The sequence below is a fragment of the Salvelinus alpinus genome, chromosome 6, assembly GCF_045679555.1.
Source record: "Salvelinus alpinus chromosome 6, SLU_Salpinus.1, whole genome shotgun sequence".
NCBI lineage: Eukaryota > Metazoa > Chordata > Actinopteri > Salmoniformes > Salmonidae > Salvelinus > Salvelinus alpinus.
In genome coordinates this window covers 93,267,515-93,276,655 of record NC_092091.1, presented here as the reverse complement: position 1 = coordinate 93,276,655, position 9,141 = coordinate 93,267,515, and the positions used below count along the sequence as shown (strand labels likewise).

The window sequence follows — 9,141 nt, the reverse complement described above, 5'->3', positions numbered from 1 at the left end:
GGACGTTTTCTTTTGTGACATAATTAGTAATCAATGTATGACCCATCCTGTGTATATGAAATTCTGTGTGATTGTTTAGGTATTTTGTTAGCCAGGGTTTGTGAAGATAACCAAGAGTTGACGATGTTCAGATGAGACTGAATAAGGCAACGATTAATAATTGACCGCTATTGATGTAAAAGATGACCAGGTCTTTAAGTGTTAATTTGGAAGATAACAGCTCTATAAACATTATTTCGTGGTGCCCCGACTTTCTAGTTTATTACATTTACATGATTAGTTTAATCAGGTAATATTAATTACAGTAGAAATTATTTTATAGAATAGCATGTCATTTCACTTAATCCGGCATAGCAAAAACACGACAGACATCAGTTGTGTGATGTTTGATCTTTGACTTCTGTCTACAGCTGTATTTTGATTTAAATTGTTATGATTTATAAGTGCACATTTTGAGTGTTCCTTATTTGTTAAGTAAACAAATGGAGCACAGAAAAACGGAACCAACACTACACTTTCTAGTTTTTTGTCGTTGAAGTTCAAAAGTTTGGACACACCTCATTTTTTAAACTATTTTCTGAACTTTAGAATAATAGTGAAGACATAAACTATTAAATAACATATGGAATCATGTAGTAAGTTATAAACAAATAAAATATATTTTAGATTTTAGATTCTTCAAAGTAGCCACCCTTTGCCTTGATGACAGCTTTGCACACTCTTGGCATTCTCTCAACCAGCTTCACCTGGAATGTTTTTCCAACAATCTTGAAGGAATTCCCACATATGCTGAGCACTTGTTAGTTGCTTTTCCTTCACTCTGCGGTCCAACTCATCCCAAACCACCTCAATTGGGTTGAGGTCGGGTGATTGTAGAGGCCAGGTCATCTGATGCAGCACTCTGTCACTCTCCTTCTTGGTCAAATAGCCCTTACACAGCCTGGAGGTGTGTTTTGGGTCATTGTCCTGTTGAATAACAAATGATAGTCCCACTAAGCGCAAACCAGATTGGATGGCGTATCGCTGCAGAATATTGTGCACATTCTATTTATTTGTTCTATGATTTAGTTTCAGTGTTAGGGACAGACAGTAGCCTGTGTTGGAGGCTAGGAGACATGTATGTTTTGTAGTCCAATAGCAAAGACAGTATAAAGATAGGCAGAACCTGCTGCTCCAATAGAAATCCCCGATCACACCTGTAGGCGACGTCATGGCGAAAAAACGTCATCTGGTCTAAAGGTCGTCTCGCACCGAACTGTGCCGTCAAATCAAAGGCCCTCCTTCGATATAAAGTCGTTTTTGACAAAAATAAAAACATATACATTTGTCACTTTCACAAGGTAGGAGTAACAACATGATCAACTACTTAAGATATTGGCTCAAATCTAAGTTGTGCTTTTAGATTATAAAAAAATTAACAACTAATGAAGAATATTTCACTTCTCTCATTGACTTCTCAAACACCGGCCTGGTTTCTCAAGCATTCCCGGAAGTCTGGGCGATGTTGTGCCTATCGTTATGTTTTTGGGGGACGTCACTTCTTGCCACTGGGGGGCAGTGATACAGAAGGTGATGCGTCAGGCGATTAGGTCAGGTTAGGTTTCATTTATAAATTGGTTAATAGAGCAATAACAAACCTCTCTACCAATAGAGACCAATAGTAGTAGCGTATATTTTTGTAGGCACTATCTCCACCATGGTTTACTAGACGAAGCCTATGGGGAAATTAATGGAGTTCATGTAGTGGTTTTGGATAAACGCTGAAAATAAGGTCTGTGGTAAACACAGGCTTAGGAGATCTAATTCATAAAGGTCATAATTCATAAAGGTCATGATTCATAAAGGTCATGATTTATAAAGGTCATAATTCATAAAGGTCATGATTTATAAAGGTCATAATTCATAAAGGTCATGATTCATAAAGGTCATGATTCATAAAGGTCATGATTCATAAAGGTCATGATTCAAAAAGGTCATGATTCATGAAGGTCGTAATTCATAAAGGTCATAATTCATCAAGGTCGTGATACCTGACTGATATTATATCACAGAACAAAATCCTATCAGATCTACTAAGCCTGCGTTAACCTCTGACCTTATATTCAGCGTTTATCCCAAACCCCTATTCTTTCCCATTAATTTTCCCCAGAGCTTTCTGTTATTTGTTGTGTTTCTATTGGCTAATAGCAGTAATGACTATCTGTTATTCAATGCGTATATCTTCAATTTATTTTTATTAAATATAATTTTTAACCTAACCTTAACCACACTGCTAACCTTGTGCCTAACCATTACCTTAAAATAAGACCAAAATGAAAATAGCTGTTTTTATTAATTTTTACAATATATCAAATTTACGTGGCAGGTTAGGATAATTAACATGGTACTGTAGGTTAGGATAATTAACCTGGCAGAATAAGGATAATTAACGTGGCAGGTTAGGATAATTAACGTGGCAAGTTAGGATAATAAACGTGGCAGGTTGGGATAATTAACGTGGTACTGTAGGTTAGGATAATTAACCTGGCAGAATAAGGATAATTAACGTGGCAGGTTAGGATAATTAACGTGGCAAGTTAGGATAATAAACGTGGCAGGTTAGGATAATTAACGTGGCAGGTTAGGATAATTAACATTTCAGGTTAGGATAATTAACGTGGTAGGATAGGATAGTTAACATGGCAGGTTAGGAAAATGAACGTGGTAGGATAGGATAATTAACATGGCAGGTTAGGATAATTAACGTGGTAGGATAGGCTAATTAACATGGCAGGTTAGGATAATTAACGTGGTAGGATAGGATAATTAACATGGCAGGTTAAGATAATTAACGTGGTAGGATAGGATAATTAACATGGCAGGTTAGGATAATTAACGTGGCAGGTTAGGATAAATAACGTGGTAGGATAGGATAATTAACATGGCAGGTTAGGATAAATAACGTGGTAGGTTAGGATAATTAACGTGGCAGGTTAGGATAATTAACGTGGCAGGTTAGGATAATAACGTGGTAGGATAGGATAATTAACATGGCAGGATAGGATAATTAACGTGGTAGGTTAGGATAATTAACGTGGTAGGATAGGATAATTAACGTGGTAGGTTAGGATAAATAACGTGGTAGGATAGGATAATTAACGTGGTAGGTTAGGATAATTAATGTGGTAGGATAGGATAATTAACATGGCATGATAGGATAATTAACATGGCAGGTTAGGATAATTAACGTGGTAGGATAGGATAAATAACGTGGTAGGATAGGATAATTAACGTGGTAGGTTAGGATAATTAACGTGGTAGGATAGGATAATTAACGTGGTAGGATAGGATAATTAACATGGCAGGATAGGATAATTAACGTGGTAGGTTAGGATAATTAACGTGGTAGGATAGGATAATTAACATGGCAGGTTAGGATAATTAACGTGGTAGGATAGGATAAATAACGTGGTAGGTTAGGATAATTAACGTGGTAGGATAGGATAATTAACATGGCAGGTTAGGATAATTAACGTGGTAGGTTAGGATAATAACGTGGTAGGATAGGATAATTAACATGGCAGGATAGGATAATTAACGTGGCAGGTTAGGATAATTAACGTGGTAGGATAGGATAATTAACGTGGTAGGTTAGGATAATTAACGTGGTAGCAGAGCAAAATGTTTCAACAACAAGATTTATTTAATGACAGCTATATATAACTCTGATGCACCTCTTCTTTCAGGAAGTGAAAGTGAGCCAGTTTCCTCAGATAATAATCACATGAATGTGCTGTCAATCTCCTATAACAATAATACCATAGCTCATAGCCCTGTAGCCTATATCACATCACATAGGATCTTATTGATTAGACTAATCACTATGAATCAACAACAATGTAAATAAACCTAAAATAATCATTCTTGAAAGTTTAAATCAATATTGTATTAACTTGGCGGATGTCTTACCCCCTAAATCATCTCTCTCTTTATGATAATCTAACTTCTCAAAAATACTTTTCTACATGACATTGTAAAAGAACGCTACAAACCTCTGAAACGTGTTTCTTCGACGATAACGCCCGTTACTTCCTCTACTTCCTTATACTAGTATTTCCTGTTTCAACTACTGATGGGTCGTTCGATAACGAAAGGTTGTTTTTGAACGATCTTTTTGGTGAACGTCGGTAACCGAATTGCACCGGTGAAAGAGCCGTTCATTTAGCTCCCTGGTTTCCATACAGCTACGAGGTGCTTTTTCAGCTCAAAACAACGATTACCTTCAGATAAGTTACACAATAATTCTCTAAAGAGGGTGAATCCTGACTGCAGAAACAATAAATAGTGGGGAGAGCGCGTCATTCTTGTCAAGGCTTTGTAGAGCGTAAAAAACAACAGGTGATCTGAATAATTTAAATACTAGTTATCGAAAAAAAGAAAACGCCAAATTACTTTTTTGGCCAAAACGTTTGTATTTTGCTAATGTTATGAATTTTAGTGACGTTGTGAATCCTTGTTCCCAAATGTATTTCGTTTTTTGGTCCTCAAAACCTGAACTCGAGATTTACCATTTCGAGAGTTTCCCGCAACCATATGATTGGTCGGGTAAGCTAATGCGTAATCAGACTCCCTCATCTGATTGGTCGGGTAGGCAGACCTTCTGACTTTGTGGCTGTGGTAACTAGTGAGCAAAACAGATCACCACCTTCCTGAGTTTCTCAACCTAATGTCGCGTTCAAAACAACAGGGAACTCGGTAAAAACGAAATCCGACTTGGAAACATCGATTTGAACGGTCCTCTTTCTCGGGCGTTGACATCGTATTTTTCCGAGTTCCCAGTTGTTGTGAACGTGGCATAAACTTTCCACATTAGACCTTCATTTAGTTTCAATGCCCATTGCTGCACGTCACTTTTACTTGGCCGAATTGACGAGAATTACTTTTTTTTCTCCAAAGAAACTACTTGAGGTGATACACGTCTTTCTCAGGGAAGTGAATGAGCGCAAAGATAATAATCACGGTCATGTGCAGTCAATCTCCCATACCCGACCTCATAGCCCTGTAGACTAGAATATAACATTGATTCATGTTTTCTAGGCTGATTAATTATTTATGAATTAATTATGAATATTCTTTAAATAAAAAATGTATAATAATAATCTCAGACCCGAGATGCAATCAATCAATCAATCAATCAATCAATCAATCAATTTTATTTTATATAGCCCTTCGTACATCAGCTAATATCTCGAAGTGCTGTACAGACACCCAGCCTAAAACCCCAAACAGCTAGTAATGCAGGTGTAGAAGCACGGTGGCTAGGAAAAACTCCCTAGAAAGGCCAAAACCTAGGAAGAAACCTAGAGAGGAACCAGGCTATGAGGGGTGGCCAGTCCTCTTCTGGCTGTGCCGGGTGGAGATTATAACAGAACTATGCCAAGATGTTCAAAAATGTTCATAAGTGACAAGCATGGTCAAATAATAATCATGAATAATTTTCAGTTGGCTTTTCATAGCCGATCATCAAGAGTTGAAAAACAACAGGTCTGGGACAGGTGGCGGTTCCATAACCGCAGGCAGAACAGCTGAAACTGGAATAGCATCAAGGCCAGGCGGACTGGGGACAGCAAGGAGTCACCACGGGCGGCAGTCCCGACGCATGGTCCTAGGGCCCAGGTCCTCCGAGAGAAAGAAAGAGAGAAGGAGAAAATTAGAGAGAGCCAAGATTTTCAAAATGTTCATAAATGACAAGCATGGTCAAATAATAATCAGGAATAAATCTCAGTTGGCTTTTCATAGCCGATCATTAAGAGTTGAAAACAGCAGGTCTGGGACAGGTAGGGGTTCCATAACCGCAGGCAGAACAGTTGAAACTGGAATAGCAGCAAGGCCAGGCGGACTGGGGACAGCAAGGAGTCACCACGGCCGGTAGTCCCGACGTATGGTCCTAGGGCCCAGGTCCTCCGAGAGAAAGAAAGAGAGAAGGAGAAAATTCGAGAGAGACAAGATTTTCAAAATGTTCATAAATGACAAGCATGGTCAAATAATAATCAGGAATAAATCTCAGTTGGCTTTTCATAGCCGATCATTAAGAGTTGAGAACAGCAGGTCTGGGACAGGTAGGGGTTCCGTAACCGCAGGCAGAGCAGTTGAAACTGGAATAGCAGCAAGGCCAGGCGGACTGGGGACAGCAAGGTGTCATCATGCCCGGTAGTCCTGACGTATGGTCCTAGGGCTCAGGTTCTCAGAGAGAAAGAGAGAACGAGAGAATTAGAGAGAGCATACTTAAATTCACACAGGACACTGGATAAGACAGGAGAAGTACTCCAGGTAACCAACTGACCCTAGCCCCCCGACACAAACTACTGCAGCATAAATACTGGAGGCTGAGACAGGAGCGGTCAGGAGACACTGTGGCCCCATCCGAAGAAACCCCCGGACAGGGCCAAACAGGAAGGATATAACCCCACCCACTTTGCCAAAGCACAGCCCCCGCACCACTAGAGGGAAATCCTCAAACACCAACTTACAATCCTGAGACAAGGCCGAGTATAGCCCACAAAGGTCTCCACCACAGCACAAACCAAGGGGGGGTGCCAACCCAAAAACTCCCAAATGCAATGTCCCAAGAAGGAAGTAACTCTACCTAAATAATGCACAAGTGACATTTTAACTTCATTCACGAGGAGAGAGAATGCAGGAGACGGTCAACTAATAAACATAAAACAATCATTTACAGAAGAAAAGGTGATGTCTGTGTCTGAATGTCTGTATCGGGATAGTCTGCTCCTTTAACGACAGAACTAACAGAAAATACTGTCAGCTTGAGACCTAAATATCCCTGGATAAACACTCACAATAACGTGTTTCTAAAAGTGAATTCAAAGGCTGTGTAGAATGACTGTATATCCTAATAATGCATTGAAGTAATATATTTATTTTATTCAGCCTAAAGGCGAAATGTATAGGCATGATGTTGAAGTGCTGTTGTTGATGAGTTGTTGAAATGCTGAGCGCTCCTGCCAGCCTCTAGCATGTCACACATACTTCACAATTTATTTCTGAACTGGCCTTGAAATAATAATAAAATAAATAATAATAATAATAATATAGGCTAAATGTCTTGTTCCTGACTGATTCAGAGTTAGTATGTTGTTTAATAGCCAGTTGAAATGATGAAAGTCATTGTTCCTGACTGATTCAGAGTTAGTATGTTGTTTAGTAGCCAGTTGAAATGATGAAAGTCATTGTTCCTGACTGATTCAGAGTTAGTATGTTGTTTAGTAACCAGTTGAAATTATGAAAGTCATTGTTCCTGACTGATTCAGAGTTAGTATGTTGTTTAGTAACCAGTTGAAATGATGAAAGTCGTTGTTCCTGACTGATTCAGAGTTAGTATGTTGTTTAGTAACCAGTTGAAATGATGAAAGTCATTGTTCCTGACTGATTCAGAGTTAGTATGTTGTTTAGTAACCAGTTGAAATGATGAAAGTCATTGTTCCTGACTGATTCAGAGTTAGTATGTTGCTTAGTAACCAGTTGAAATTATGAAAGTAATTTGACAGTGACAGAATCCGACATTATTTCCCAGCAAAGTCCATGTTTTTGTTTCCTCGGCTATAGAAGGTTGCAGCACAGCCTCTGAATGTCATAGAGACAAACCAATGATATTCTGTATGCAACACAAATCCCTCTTGTTGTTAGTAACCTAAAGTCAAATTAAAATAAACGCTGTTTATGTGAATTAAGCCTCGAATTAGCCTACTTTCATATGTAAATTATGTAAATAAATTAAATATGGTTTATTTTTTATTTCTTTATTTCATTTAAATGAATCAGGGGAGCTGTAACGACCGTCATATTCGTTCTCCTCCTCAGACGAGGAGGAGCATGGGTCGGACCAACACGCAGCGAGGTATGTAGACATAAATGATATTTATTTAAAGACGAACACGAAAAACACTTGGAAAATTACAAAATAACAAAACGACGTAGACAGACCTGAACATGGAACTTACATAACTACACGAACAGGAACAGACTACATCAAACGAACGAACAACTGAAACAGTCCCGTGTGGTGCGCAGACACAGACACGGAAGACAATCACCCACAAACAAACAGTGAGAACAGCCTACCTTAAATATGGTTCTCAATCAGAGGAACGTCAAACACCTGCCTCTAATTGAGAACCATATCAGGCACATTAAACCCAACATAGAAACACATAACATAGAAATGCCCACCCACACTCACGCCCTGACCGACTAACACATACAAAACAACAGAAAACAGGTCAGGAACGTGACAGAAGCCCAGTTGAGACCAGTGTCTCATTTGTAATGGAGTCTTGAGGACAACAATTCCATCAATACAACAACAAAAGATTAAAAGAAACTACAAGACAGCTGTAAATACATTCAGCACTGCTTGAGATCCATGAGGTGCGATCAGTTTATCTCGTCCGTTGTACCGGGGCTTGTATTCAGAAGAAAGGTGTGTCGACAACGACTGAACCAGTGGGTAACGTTATGCAACGGTGCACCGGCCAAGTTATATCGAGTGCACAGCCGTGAGCAAAACGGACCACCACTTTCCTGATCCGTGTCGCCAGAAAGCATTTTCAACGTTGATTTAGCCCTACATTCAAGTAGTTTCTATGCCCATTGTTGCTCGTCACTTTACTTGACTGACTTGTCGAAACAGAGTGTTTTCTTTAGTGACAGATTTACATTATTCCCGAGTCATTTCTTCTAACTAGTTTCATCATGCGGATAATAATCACGATAAGGCGCTGTCCGTCGCCTTTACCAATAATACCCTACCTCATAGCCCTGTAGCCTATAACATCACATTGGATCATATTGATTAGGCTAATCAACACTAATCAACACCAATGTAAATAAAATGTGACTTATCATTTTGTAAAGTTGAAATCAGTATTGTATTAACGTTACAGTTCTTCAATGTCTTTCCCTTAAATCATCTGACTCTCTATGAAAGTCTAACTTCTCCACGACACTTTTCTATATTAAATTATAAAAGACGCTACAAACCTCTGATGTTTTAGTCTTCTACCCGTAAAGTCCATTTCTTCCTCTTGTTGCTTAAACATGGACTTCCTGAGTTGGGACATGAGGTGGAGGGAGGAAAGAGTACAG

At 38.9% G+C, this 9,141-nt stretch overlaps 1 long non-coding RNA gene across 2 annotated transcripts in view; it reads right to left on the bottom strand.

The window, feature by feature from the left end:
- Positions 1-9,141, bottom strand: part of LOC139577800 (uncharacterized) — a 30,264-nt gene that overhangs the window by 7,817 nt on the left and 13,306 nt on the right. For both annotated transcript variants that reach the window (XR_011675408.1, XR_011675409.1), the window contains exon 3: positions 4,032-9,102. This is a non-coding gene — a long non-coding RNA (uncharacterized lncRNA). The remainder of the gene's footprint in view (positions 1-4,031; positions 9,103-9,141) is intronic.